The sequence below is a fragment of the Chelonoidis abingdonii genome, unplaced genomic scaffold (genome assembly GCF_003597395.2).
Source record: "Chelonoidis abingdonii isolate Lonesome George unplaced genomic scaffold, CheloAbing_2.0 scaffold0818, whole genome shotgun sequence".
Classification (NCBI taxonomy): domain Eukaryota; kingdom Metazoa; phylum Chordata; order Testudines; family Testudinidae; genus Chelonoidis; species Chelonoidis abingdonii.
In genome coordinates, this window is record NW_027425079.1 from 26,828 (window position 1) to 37,762 (window position 10,935).

Consider the following 10,935-nt stretch of genomic DNA (forward strand, 5'->3'; position numbering starts at 1 on the left):
GGCCTGTCAGTGGGGTGGCAATTTGGCTTTAGTTTGGTACAAATCATCGGTAATTCCCAGCCAGACCGAAGAAGGATTGGACCTGCTTCTTTGACTTAGGGACAGGCCAATTTTGGATAACATGTACCTTAGCCTGTAGGGGGTTCATAATACCTTGACCCACCTGGTGTCCAAGGTACATTACCCTGTGTCATAAACAGATAGCTAAGAGTTATTGTTTCTTTTACCTGTAATGGGTTAACAAAGAGAACCAAACACCTGACCAGAGGACCAATCAGGAAACCGGATTTTTCAAAGCTTAAGGGATGAAATTTGTGGGTTTTTCTTGGTCTTGGGTCTTTGTCTGTTCTGTGCTCTCTCAGCTATGAGAGGATCTATTTCCAATCCTTCTTATCTTCTGTTTCCCAGTTGTAAGTACAAGGTAGCAAAAGTATAGTCTTTTAAATTGTTTTGCTGTATTTGCATCTGTGTATCTGGCTGGTGGAGTCTTTATGTGTATTTGGCTATAAGTACTTTAAATTGTATTGGTTTTGGATAAGGCTGTTTATCCCTTTTCTATTGTTTATTCATTTTCTATAAGTTGAAAACCCTGTATCTTACCATCTAGATTACAGAGAACTGTTATTCTATTCTTTCTTTTTTTTTTTTATTAAAAGTTTTGCTTTTTAAGACCTGTTGATTTTTTGTTTCTAGTTGACCCACCAGGAAATTGGTGGGAGAAAGGAAAGACAGGGGGGAGGGGGAAACTGCTCTCTGTGTTTAACTCTCCTAGTGTCCCAGGGCGGGAAGAAGCTAAGGGGGAAGAGAGATAGAATCTTTTCTGTTTCCTTGTATTTGGTTGTCTCTTTGTGAAAGAGAAGAGACATGCTTCTTGGTATTGTGATGTAAAGAGGTTGCATCAGTAACTCTCAGGTTAGCCCAGAGAGGAAATTCTGGGTGGGAGAGAGAGGGGGAAGGGAAGTGGGTTATTTCCCTTTGTTGTAGACTCAGGGCATCTGAGTCTTGGGGGTTCCCCAGGGAAGGTTTTGGGGAGACCAGAGTGAGCCAAAACACTGGAATTTTTGGATGGTGGCAGCGATATCAGATCTAAGCTGGTAATTAAGCTTAGAGGGTTTCATGCAGGCACCCAGATTTTTGGACACTAAGGTCCAGATTTGGGAAAGATGCTTATGATACCCTGTTCAGGCCTATTTGACATTTTTTGGCTTTAACACTTAAGGCTGCCTCCCTTATGCACTGGAAGACAGCATGGAGGTGTTCCAGGTGTTCTGCCCTGGCATCTGAGAATATAGCCATATCGTAGAGGTAGGTGACTGTGAATTCCCCAAATCCAGCCAGAAGGTTATCCTCCAGTCTCTGGAAGGTGATGGGTGCATTTTGCAATCTGAAAAGGAGCACATTAAATTCATGCAGCCCTACACGGGTGATGAAGGCTGACCTTTCCTTGGCTGGGTCATCTAGTGGCACTTGCCAGAACCCGTTAGTTAAGTCTAAGGTGGAGATGTACTGGGCATGTCCCAGTTTCTCCAATAGCTCACCTGTGGGTGGCATTGGATAGTTTTATGGGCGACTTACATTTAGTTTACAGTATTCCACAGAAAAGCAGATTTCCCCATCTGGTTTGGGAACCAGAACCAGTGGAGAGGCCCATGCACTCTCAGAGGGGTGGATTGCACCCATCTGTAACATGTTCCTGATCTCCATTTCTATTGTGGTTTTGGCTTGAGGAGCCATCCGGTAGGATTGGGCTCTAACTGGGAAAGCATCAACTGTGTCAATGGAGTGGTGCACCTGTTCTGTCTGTCCTGGGGTGGCTGAAAACATTGGCATGAAAGTGTCGCACAGCTCCTGGATTTGCTGTCACTGCTTATGCCCAAGGGTCATGGAAAGGCTCACCTCTTCCATGCTACCATTGCTTTTTCCATCATAGTAGACTCCTTCAGGCCACTCAGCATCACCTCTCTTCTGGGTTGTAAACTGGAGAGCCTTGATTTCTCAGGAATAAAAGTGCTTTAGAGAATTAACATGATATACTTTAGGTTTTAGGGTAGGGTCTGGGAATGCTATAAGGTAATTAACAGCTCCGAGGTGCTCTCAGACCATAAATGGCCCCTCCTATGATGCTTTTATCATATTGGCCTGGAGTGTTTTCAGGACCATGACTTGGTCACCTACTTTGAAGCAACGCTCCCTGGCATGTTTATCGTGCCAGGCCTTTTGCTCTTGCTGAGCATCCTGTAGGTTTTCTTGAGAAAGCGATAGAGAGTCTTTGAGGGTGTGTTGCAGGTTGGGTACAAAGTCCAGAATGTTAGTTCCTGGAGAAGAGGTAACACCCTCCCATTGCTACTTCACCAATTGTAATGGCCCCTTAACTTGGTGGCCATAAATGAGTTCAAAGGGTGAAAATCCCAAACGGGGATGTGGTACAGCCCTGTAGGCAAAGAGCAACTGCTGCAGCACTAGATCCCAGTTATTGGAGTGCTCATTCGTGAATTTATGGATCACGGTCCCCAAAGTTCCATTAAACTTCTGCACTAGGCCATTTGATTGATGGTGGTAAGAGGTGGCAAACAAGTGGTTCATCCCATGAGCTTCCCAAAGATGTTTCATGGTGCCTGCTAGGAAGTTAGTTCCTGAATCTATAAGGATGTCAGCAGGTCAACCTACCCTGACAAAAATGTCTGCCGATGCCTCGGTCACGCTTTTAGCACTGGTGTTGCTTAGAGTTACTGATTTTGGCCATTGGGTGGCAAAATCCATGAAAGTCAGTATGTACAGCTTTCCTTTGGGTGTCTTCTTAGGGAAAGGACCCAGAATATCCACAACAACACGCAGAAATGGAATCTCAATGATCGGGAGTGGCTGGAGAGGGTCCTTGACCTGGTCTTTGGGTTTTCCCACCCTCTGGCACACCTCACAAGACCGGACATAGATAGAAACATCCTTGCCCATCCCCTCCCAGTGGAATGACTTTCCCAAATGGTCTTTGATTCTGATCGCCCCAGCACGGCCACTAGGGTGATCACGGGCTAAGATCAAAAGCTTTTCCCTATACTTAGTTGAAACTATCAATTGTATCTGAGGATGCGAGTCCTCTTTGTGCCTCCCCAGAAAGAGTCTCCTTGTAGAAGAGTCCTTCTTCTATAAAAAAACCTGGACCTGTTAGAAGAGCTGAGAGGTGGTGGGTCGCTCTGTGCCACTGTTCAAGCTCCCTTGAGTCTCTTATCTGCTTCCTGCTCTGCCTGGAACTATTCCCTTGAAGGTGGAGACATTAGTTCCTTGCTCGGTTATGGACTTGGGCTTGGTCCCACTGGAAGTGATGCAGGTGACATGGTTGTTTCCATTGACTGTGAACTGCTCTCTGCTGGTACATTAGGGGGTGTATCAGGCTGTGGTTGAGCCTCTTGCACCAGTCTAGCTGCTCCCGCAGGTGCAGGCTCTGTGGCACCTTTGGTGGTGGCTCTGGCAGGGTTGTGTCATATGAGAAAGGTAGAACCCTTGGAAACCTGCATCTCCCATCCTCTTGCCTTCTGTGTTATGATTCCAGCTGTGTGAGATGTTTGCATGATGTTCCTGCATGGTGGAGAAATAAAATTTTGGGTCAGCTTTTGCTCCTGCAGATTCCTTTGCTGTTACAGTTATAACATGAACAAAGGGAGGCAAAATAAGGGGAGAGGTTCACTGGGACGCTAAAGATGATGCTGTAAACTTTTATGAACCAGCACCTGAAGGACTGGGACAAGTGTTTACCCCACCTGCTGAATCAACCAGGTTCTCTCCTTTCGAGTTTCTCATAGACTGTAAATGAGTTCCTGCCGGGGCTCGACCCTCCCTGGGGAGGAGGGGAGCCACACCGGCCTCGCTGTGGTCTAGGGTCCGATCCTGGGAAGTTTGTCCCTGTGAAGAGGACCGTGTAGTGGCGAAGTCAAAAGGGGCCCAGCCCTTGACCTGGGCGGGGCACCAAACACAGTTACAAGCTCTGGCCCTTTGGGGCGGGGCAGAGCAGTGGCAAAGTCAAAAGGGACCCAGCCCTTGGTTTGGGCGGGGCACCAAACACAGTTACAATAGTACAATCACAGCGGCCTCCTTAGGCCGGGGAGAGGGGGATTCTGCCACCCGGGTACGAGTGGCAGGGGGAATGCAGGCCCACCCACTCCGCTGCGTTCCAGCCCGAGGCCCTGGTAGCGGCTGTCACCGCTAACGGTGGTCAGTGGGGATCCTGACCGAAACACACTGACATAGGCATGGGTAGCTCTGCAGCCTGACTGGGGTCAGCTGCCCCCGGGCTACTTCCAACATCCCCCTCCATTCCTACCTGGTCCGGGGTCTCAGTTTCGGGGACGTCCAGCACCATCGGTTCCTCCCAGTCCGGGGGAGGAACCTGGGCAGTAGGTCTGGTAGTATCTCTGGAAATGCGGGCCAGGCCTGGTCTAGGGGCTTCTCAGGGCCGTAGTAGTGACGGGCCAGTTCTGGCAGCTCCTCGTCGTAGCAGCTGCGGGGAAGCTCCGGCAGCTCCTCGTCGTAGCGACCGCGGGGAAGCTCTGGCGGCTCCTGGCCCCAGCCTCAGTAGCCTCCCAGTTACGAGCATCGGCGGTCACTGCTGTTCTGGATGGCGGCTGGCCTCCAACTGAAGGCTGGGGCCCGGCTTTTATTCTTCCAGGTCACCGCCTGACCCTCTGAGGGGCAGGACTTCCGCCCAGCAGTCCCGCCCCTGTGGATGATTGATGGGGCTCGACCCTCCCTGGGGAGGAGGGGAGCCACACCACCTCGTTACATAGACTCATAGACTTTAAGCTCAAAAGGGACCATTATGATCATCTAGTCTGACCTCCTGCACAACGCAGGCCACAGAATCTCATCATCCACTCTGCAGCAAACCTTAGCTATGTCTGATTACTGAAGTCCCAGCATTGTAGTTGAAAGCCTCAAGGCTGCAGAGAATCCTCCAGCAGGTGACCCGTGCCCCATGCTGCAGAGGAAAGGCGAAAAACTCAGGGCCTCTGCCAATCTGCCTTGGAGGAAATTCCTTCCTGACCCAATATGGTGATCAGTTAAACCTGAGCATGTGGGCAAGACTCACCAGCCAGCACCAGGAAAGAATCTCTGTAGTAACTCAGATCCACCCATTATACCATCCTCTCCATAAACTTATCAGCTTAGTCTTAAGCCAGATATGTCTTTTGCCCTCACTTACTCCCTTGGAAGGCTGTTCCAGAACTTCACTCCTCTGATGGGTTTAGAAATCCTTTCTACTATGCTAATTTCAAGTCTAAACTTCCTAGTGTCCAGTTTATATCCATTTGTTCTTGTGTCCACATTGGTACTAAGCTTAAATAATTCCTCTCCCTCTCTAATATTTATACCTCTGATATATTTATAAAGAGCCATCATAAATGCTGTATGGAAAGAGAGTGAGGGGACCCCTGGACTTGCTGAGGGACGAATGGGAGGTGAAGGCTCCCCCCAGTGGAGAATCAGTGGTGGAATATGTACTGACTTCTGTTTCCCAGGAAGACAGAAAAATTTGAGCAGAGGAGACAGAAGCCATAGAACAAGGCACCACTGGGAGTTGCACCCAGGATCTCCTGTTTATTAGGGAGATGCTTTAGCCAGCTAAGCCACAGTGCCTTCCTCAATAGTTTATTTCCAACTGTTCCACCTGATGGTCCAAGACAACACCTTCAAATTCCAAAGTAGAGACATTCCCCATTTCCCTCAAGACTTGCAGACCTTGAGCAGGCTGGTTCTGTGCACAGAAAGCCACAGCTAGGTTAACATGCGCTTCTTCCACAAGCTGCTCTGATCATATAGTGGTCAGTGATCTGTGTTTCAGTCAGAGCAACCTTGGCTCAACTCTGAGTCATGGTAACCTTTCCTTCAGCTCCACACTTTCCATTTGCCACTTTCCAAGTGTGGTGGAGCAGGTGCCCCACACGGGAAGGGAAAGGCCAAGGCACCCTTGGAGAGGCTGCGCAGAACCCAGCCAATCAGGAAAGGACTTACTGGGAGAGCCACTCAGGAGGCGGCTTGCTGGAGCAGCCCATATAATTCCCAGGATGGCCAGCAGGAGTTGCTGCAGTGGTGAGACATGCCTCATGGCACCAAGACTTAGCCGCAAGGAAGGCTCTCTCTGTCTTGAACAACCACTTAGAAGGATTGTGCTGATGGGTCTTTTCTTTTTATAAAAAGAGATACACAAAAGGAGCCTACAGAGATACTAGGTTCAGCAAGGAAGAACTGGCAGGCCAAGCCAGGATCTCCTGGTTACTAGGAAGGCTCTTCAGCCAGCTCTTCTCAAAGACCACTATCCTAGAGACCAGGAGCGGCTCTAGACATTTCGCTGCCCCAAGCACGGCAGCATGCTGTGGGGGGCGCTCTGCCAGTCACCGGTCCTGCGGCTCCGGTGGACTTCCCGCAGGCGTGCCTGCAGAGGGTCCGCTGGTCCCGCAGCTTCGGTGGTCCTCCCGCAGGCGTGCCTGCGGAGGGTCCGCTGGTCCCGCGGCTCCACCGAAGCATGTCTGTGGCAGGTCCGCCAAAGCCGCGGGACCGGCGGACCCTCCGCAGGCATGCTGCTGAAGGCTGCCTGCTTGCTGCCCTCCCGGTGACTGGCAGAGCACCCCCTGCTGCATGCAGCCCCAAGCATGTGCTTGGCGTGCTGGGGCCTGGAGCCGCCCCTGCTACAGACCTTTAGACAGCCACTGCAGATGTTCACCACAAAAGAGACAAAGCGATGCCAAAATAGAGTTCTCCACTGCCTACAGACATCAAGCTACCAGGAGTTCTGTGCACAGAGAAGCCCCTGCTGGTGGGCAAAGGCTTTGGTAGAGACTCTTCTGACACCAGCCATTCTCATATAGTGTTTAGCACCCTGTGTTGTGGCTTCAGCATCCACAGATGCAAGTTCAGTTAGGTGACATTTTTCTTGTTTCCACATTTGTCTAATGGCTCCTTTCACCACTTGTCACCAAAAAGACCTGTTTCTTTTGCAAGCAATGTACAGATAGGCAAAGGCAGTCTTCTCCATTGCCTCAAAAGATCATCAAGCTGTGGGGAGAGGAGACACATTCAGCCAAGCTGGATGCTGAATCCCCTCTTTATTCAGCAGGTGTCTGTGAAGGACATAAATCTATACCGGTAGAGGTCAAGAATAGGAGTTTATTCAAACAGCGCTGGCGGAGTGTCACCTTTTTTATTAGGCTCACAGACCCTGCCAACCAATTGATTACAATAGAATATATAGATTTTCCATGGGCGGGGGAAAGTGACGGGGTAGGCAGTTCCACACCCTGTGACAGGTTTTGCAGCAAGACAAGATAGCACAGTAGCCAGTGGTTAACAGGTTACATAATGTCTCCACCCATGGTCTCACGTTAGCAAGTTAATATTTAATGAATACTTTGATAAAATGTTAGTAGTATAAAATATATATGTTGAATTCTGATTTGAGGTCCATAGGAATGGAGCAACTCCTGTACTCCAACAGGTACATTCCTAGAGGTTAAAGCAAAGAAACAGTGACACTATATGGCAATAAAGATTGCTTTCTGTGTGTCTTAAGGCAGGCATTGGTCTCTTGGAAGGGAAGTGGAAGGATGCCATATCTTATACTGACGTGCCAACTTTTCATAAACTCAAGGTTGGATCTGTGGGAACAATGTCTCCCTACAGAAGAGACTAACAAACACAATAGAAACAGGGATTCTTTGTTCAATTTGCAACTCTGAATAAGACACAGTTATTTAGTTCTGAGCTCTAACACCTGGCAATGTGCTGACCAGGCCTATCTTAGCAAGCAACGCTTTCTGTTTACCCCAGTTTTCTCTTAGCTGATCCCTGTTTGCTAGGTCTCTGGTCCCTTGACCATACTCTGGACTTTGGGTCTGGAAAAGAGCTGGCACAATCCATAGACCAGGTTGTTATACAAAATGCACATGAATTTTAACCCTTCACATACAGTAATAGCAAAGTTCTTGCTTCAGGCATGTAGCAGTGATGGAATAAACTGCAGGTTCAAATCAAGTCTCTGGAGTCCATCCGCAGCTGGAATGGGTCATTCAGTCCTTTGTACAGAACTTCAGTTTGTAGTAAGATGGAGGCGAGGCATCAGCTTTTTATGGTCTCTTGGCATGTGTCTTTGCTTTCTTTGTCCCAAGGACACTATATCCAGCAAGTGGCATAGAAAAAGCTTAGACTTCTGTCCATAGGCAGGTCCCCGCATACCTTGCTGAGTCGTAAGGCTTATCTGCCTTCTCTCAATGGGTTGATTGTATAGCTGATGGTCCTTAATGAGACATCAAGCAGGTTAGGCAGAATTGACACCAACTTGTCTGGTGTGTTCCTCGGAAGCAGAGCACAAGTTTGAAATACGGGCAGCATAGCACCAATATTCATAACGTGAACTACAAAAATGATACACATCTGGAGATAGGATAATTATAATCAGCCAATCATAACCTCTCCATAGACCCCTTATGAGACAACTTTTCTACAATATTGGCTGCAAATATAGAACAGTGGTCGCAACGGTGATCTATACAGTTACAGATTATGTCAATAACATCACAGGAGGTGACACGGCATCAGTGAGACTGACATTGGAATACTGCCTCCAGTTTTGGTGTCCTCATTTGAAAAAAGATGTTGTGAAATTGGGGCTGGGACAGCAAAGAGCCACCAGATGTTCTGAGGGCTAGAGAAAAATGCCTTCTAGTGAGCTATTGAAAGAGCTCTATCTGTTTCCCTTATCAAAAGAAAATTGAAAGGTGACTTCATTGAAGTGTTGAAGGGCCTTAATGGAGAGAAAAGACTGGGTATTAAAGGGGCTCTTTAATTGAGCAGAGAAAGGCATAACAAGACCCAATGGCTGGAAGGTGAAAAGAGACATTCATATTACAATTAAGGCACAAATATTCAACAGTGAGGATGATATACCACAGGGAAAGTGGTGGATTCTCCATCTCCTGATGTCATTTAATGAAGAGTAGATGCCTTTCTGGAATATGTTTGCCCCAAAAGTAGCTCTTGTGTCATACAGGAGGCCTGTGATATGCAGGGGGTCAGATAAGATGCTCTAATGGTCTCTTCTGGCCATAAAGTCAACTAATTTCTGAAAAACTGAGTGTAGCATTGGAAGCAGCGTCTCATGTTTTCCTATATAGCCGGCTTGCTGCCTTGAACGAATGCTCCTTGAGTGGGGTGATCCAGAGGGAGTAGGTCAAACCTCCAAAATGCCTGGCCAGGGGCAGGACATTAGCCCAGCAAGGAAGGGGTGTGGCAGTGATATCACAAAGGCCTTTTGCAGGACCTCAGACTATTGGTCAAAGGTGGTGGGGAGGTTGTGACCTCACAGAGAGATGCTGGCATCAGCCAGGCAGGAGAGGGGTGAGGGTCCAGGGAAACCTCAGAGACCCCTGTGGCTTTGCTTCAGCAAGTCTCCTTCTCCAGGTCTCTCTTTGAGGACTGAGAGAGTATTTGGGGTCACGTACGTGAGCGCCAGGAGGAACCTCTTTTGAGTTTTCTAATTCCCGTTTAGTGATTTTACTAGAAAACAGCTGTCCCTGTTTAGAAGGTAAGAGCCTCCTCGAGGTTTGAAACCTGTTCAGTCTGATCCATCTGGTGACAGTTGAATTCTAGGAATGAAAAACATGAGCTTAAGGAGACAGAATTTTATTCTGCATCTGGGATTTTGTCCCTTACAATCACTGGGGACATTAGGGTTTGTCCTTTTTGTTTCACCTTTTCCTCCCTCCCTCCTTTCTCTTTGTCTCTTGCTTCATTTGTCCTTTCTTCCGTTCCCCTCCCAACACCAGGAGGGGTGTATGTGTGTGTGTTGCGGGGGAGCACTCTGCAGCTCCCACTGTGGGAGGTCCACCCAAAAATGTGGGGCTGACATAGTGCTCGGGCAGTGATTCCCCACCAGTGACGTGGGCCATCCTTTGGGCTCTCTGGTGAGAACCCTCAGCCTCCCATCCTCAGACTCTACCCTGATTGGCTCAGCAGGAGTTATTGACAGGAAGGAGACTCAGGTCTTTGTTCTCTTTTAAGACCAAGTAAATAAGTCATAACCAGTTATATGTTTGATGAATTTTGCTGCTTCTCTGCATTAAAGGTCTCTGAGCAGTTCATGATTCTCTCTAACACTGCAGTTCTCCTCGAATACTTGCTGAATAATTACTGTGCACAGTTGTTGGTCTGGAGCTCATCTGAGAGCAGTTTATTCAGGTCATTCAGTGTATGAAATTCAAGATCCTATGGTTAGTTTGAAAATCAGGGCTCTTGGGTCCTATTCCCAACTCTGCCATGACTGGGCTGTGTGACCTAAGACAAGTCAATTCTCCTTTCTCAGCTTAGCTTCTCCTCTTTTAGTAGGGTAATAATGATTCCGCTTCCTCACGTGTGTGAGGCAGGGCTGGCTCAGTTTTTTGCTCCCCAAGCAAAAATGTCCCCCCCCAGCAGCACTGGGTCCCCCCCCCAACCTCCCTGCTGCCTGCCCCAGGCTCCCCCCTGTCCACCCCATCCCGCGCTCTCCCCAACACCCATGCTGCCCGCTGTGGGCTCTCCCTCCCCACCAGTGCTCCACCCACCCCTCTGCCACCCCAGCCCTGGGCTCTGCTCCCTCCACCCAGACACCCTCTGCTGTCCCAGCCCTGGGCTCTCCCCCACACACATCCCATGCTGCCGCAGATCTGGGCTCTCCCCTTCCCCACCAACAGTGCTGCCCCACCCACACACACCCTGGTACCCCAGGTCTGCCCCCTGCACGCCCTGCCACCCCAGCCCTGGGCTCCCCTCCACCTGAACCCTCCTTCTGCCCCAGCCCTGGGTCACTGGTAGCTTGCTCCCAGGGTGGGTCATTGAGCAGAAATTTTGGATGTGCACAGAACACACACAGGATTGGTTCCCATATGGTTACAGAACTGCACTAAAGTGGAACAA

The 10,935-nt window shown here is 49.0% G+C and overlaps 1 long non-coding RNA gene across 2 annotated transcripts; it reads right to left on the minus strand.

The window, feature by feature from the left end:
- Positions 1–1,179: 1,179 nt before the first annotated feature.
- LOC142046050 (uncharacterized) lies at positions 1,180–10,342 on the minus strand. Of its 2 annotated transcripts, none has more exons than XR_012654970.1 (3): positions 9,917–10,342; positions 9,486–9,629; positions 1,180–3,573 (listed from the first exon to the last, which is right to left on the minus strand). It is a non-coding gene; the product is annotated as an uncharacterized LOC142046050 (long non-coding RNA). The 2 variants fall into 2 exon arrangements; XR_012654969.1 differs by lacking the exon at positions 9,917–10,342 and having other exon boundaries at positions 1,180–1,384; positions 1,897–3,573; positions 9,486–9,907.
- Positions 10,343–10,935: the final 593 nt, after the last annotated feature.